The sequence below is a fragment of the Hakea prostrata genome, chromosome 1 (genome assembly GCF_041222555.1).
Source record: "Hakea prostrata isolate BN-2017 chromosome 1, UWA_Hpros_2, whole genome shotgun sequence".
Classification (NCBI taxonomy): domain Eukaryota; kingdom Viridiplantae; phylum Streptophyta; class Magnoliopsida; order Proteales; family Proteaceae; genus Hakea; species Hakea prostrata.
In genome coordinates, this window is record NC_142600.1 from 68,009,560 (window position 1) to 68,012,737 (window position 3,178).

At 37.1% G+C, this 3,178-nt stretch overlaps 1 pseudogene; it reads left to right on the forward strand.

The window, feature by feature from the left end:
* The first annotated feature begins 11 nt into the window (after positions 1-11).
* LOC149029543 (pEARLI1-like lipid transfer protein 1 pseudogene) lies at positions 12-689 on the forward strand (annotated as a pseudogene).
* The last annotated feature ends 2,489 nt before the right edge of the window (positions 690-3,178 follow it).

Below are 3,178 nucleotides of genomic sequence, written 5' to 3' on the forward strand. Positions count from 1 at the left end.
TAGAACTACCACTTGAAATCATGGCATCTAAGATGGCTGCATCAAGTGCCCTTCTCCTTATGCTCAACATCCTTTTCCTCACTTTGGTCTCTTCTACCTATTGCCCACCACCACCACCAAAAAAGTGTTCAAGTTGCACACCATCAACACCTAAGTCACCACCAAAGTCACCAACTCCGGTTACTCCATCACCACCAGCTTCTTCCAGTTGCTCTGTTGACACCCTAAAGTTAGGTGTTTGTGCAAATGTGCTGCAAACCTTGCTCGGCGTAAGTATTGGAACCCAACCCACTAGCTCTATTGCTGCAGTCTCATCGAGAATCTGGTTGATCTTGAGGCCGCTGTTTGCCTTTGCACTGCCATCAGGGCCAACATCTTGGGCATCAACCTCAACATCCCTGTCTCCTTGAGCTTGCTATTGAACTATTGTGGAAAGGATGTCCCTTCCGGCTACCAGTGCTCTTAGGCGCGTCTGTGCACTTCACCTTATTATACCTGTGCTCTACTAGCTTTCTTTTCCTTCTTTATTTGTTCAGCCATTATATATGTTCCCGTCTTTCTGAATTATTGTTCCTCCATTTTAGTGTTTCTCTGGAGCTTCGATAGTCCAATTGTAATGATGATAAGTATGCTGTGCTGCAACAAATAACAGCTAGCTTATGCGAATAAAGGGATTCTCCTAGAATAAAAGCAGCTTTTAGTATCTTAATCTTTTTGTCTGGCTTCTTATTGATGATTCACATGCATTTACACAAAAAACAGAAGGAAGTGCCCTAGGCTTTTGGTTGCAAGTTGAGATCCAGGATTGTGCTCCTTTACATCCATCTACCACATATTTCTAAGCGGATCATCCCTGGTCCATCTTGTCAGTGCTTGTAAGCAGGCCCCTCTCTTAAATAAAAGATAGACACTACAAGAAGACGGACTTACGGCAGCACTTCGAGTAAGACTATGGCGGCGTTTTTGAAAAACGCCGTTTTATGTTAAGAAACACAGTCCTTTACCTATGGGAGTAGAGGATCCAGACTCGTCGTGAGCATGCACGATTTAATTGATTAAGTACCTCCTACTGGTTTTCCTTATTATTATTTGGGAAATTATTGATCTCCCCTTGCATTATGGTGAAATTACATATTCAACCCTATATTTCATGAAATTAGTATTGCCCCCTCAATTCAAACAAAGTTAAATAGCCGTTGAGTGTTTGTGCACAAAGACCATTTTACCCTTTAAATTCAAGTATCATTGGGAAAAGCTCATTTTACCCTTCGTTGAAATGAGATCGATATATGTAAAGTTACCATTTTCCCCTCATTGTTGGGTCCTAGACGAACTATCCTTTCTAATGCAACTTTAATTTGGGGAAAACGAGAAGTATGTTTTTTTACCTATTATTTTATCAAAGATAAAAAAAATAATTTTATCAAAGAATAAATCAAAACTAACCACAACTCAAAGTTATTTGAGTATTTAAAAAATGAAAAGATACCATGTCATCAGAGGCAACCATAAAAACATATGAAGTAAAGGGTTTGATAAGTGGTTAAAAAAAATACAAGGAATGAGATCATAGATCTAAATTCAAAATATTTTTACTATCCCTACAAAAATAAGGAAAAAGGGTGGAGGATGTTTGCAACAATTTTTCTAAGTCATATTTATTTTAAAATTCTCATAATCAAGAAAAAAGAGGGTTTTCATAATTATTCTCAAGGTGAATTTACACTTTTTTTTAAGATTTATTATGCTAGAAGGTCAACATTTGTATTGAAAAGCAAAACAACAAAAATTACACACATCATAGGATACAAAAACACTTAAACATACAAGAGTCTAGCTTACAAACACCATGCCTATTATTCCATTATAAGAATCTCTCTTTGGGTCTACCTTCAGCATCCCTTTTCAACTCAAGAATTATTATTACTTGGCATACTTTATGATCATATATATGAAAAGAAAGGTTTTCCTCAACAAAGGGTCTACACTCTATGTATGCCATGTAATTAAGGAGAACATGTATGGATGCATCATTAAGGGCTTTTTGGATATCAATTTTTCTTCTGTTTTTTTCCGATAATCTTTTACTTTTTTTGTGCCTTTAGTATCTATTATAAATTTTTTTTTATTTAAAAATCGAAAAAGCTCCATAATTCATATAAACTTTTGTGTAAGATTATTTGAAAATCCAATTCAAACGGAGAGTACAATAAATTTTTTCCTTTTTTTTTTTTTTTACATTAATAAAAGTACAATCATTGACACAGAAAATGATAGAAAGAACCTGTCACTTGAGCAAGAAATGGGACCTATTGGACCAAGCAAAGCCGAGTCCGGATCAGCGACCCCGACGGGGAGCACTTTGTGCTACCCCCACGCTTCCTGACCACAAAATGCAGTGGGGCCCACGGTGAAAAATACTTTTTGGAAAAAAATTAATTAAAAAAAAAAAAAACTTTTTCACCAGTGGGACCCACTGCATTTTATGGTCAGGAAGCCATGGGGGTGCTCCCCCGACGGGGAGAAGATCCGGATTCAGCAAAGCCTGCCACTTTGCGGAGAGTTTGGACTATGACCCTGTATAAAGACATCCAAGAGTCATCAAGAACTAACCATATGAAATTCATTTCATTATTTTAACAATCTCATGGTGAATTCCCCGTGATTGGTTTATAAAGTGTCTTAAATGTGATATGATCCAAACTCTTGACTAGAGTATTTAAGTATTTTGGAGGGGTATTTAAGTATTTTGGAGGCTGTTCTGGCCATCACAGTGTAGAGGATTAAGATTTACGGAGCGTATGAAACTAGGTGATATGTACATATTGAGCTCAATCTGGTGTATGAGCTCTAAATTGACTTAGATGTGATAAGATTAAAGGACTTAATTGCTCAATAATAAAGTCTTTTCCAATGGAGACAGCTTGGACGGTTGTGGTTCACTTCCATTTGCCAGCAAGTGAGAGGACCCACTTGACAATTGGAATGAGGCGATTGGTGTCTTTTGGGGGAATCTATTCTGATGAACCCGGTTCTATGGCCCAATCATCTGAATATTTCAAACAAGTTCGACAAATTCATAAAACGATTTGGCTGATTAAATATTGAACGGCACAAAAATCAATTGAACCTGTTTCCATTCACGATTCAAATGAGCTTCAGAACAACTAATTGCCAT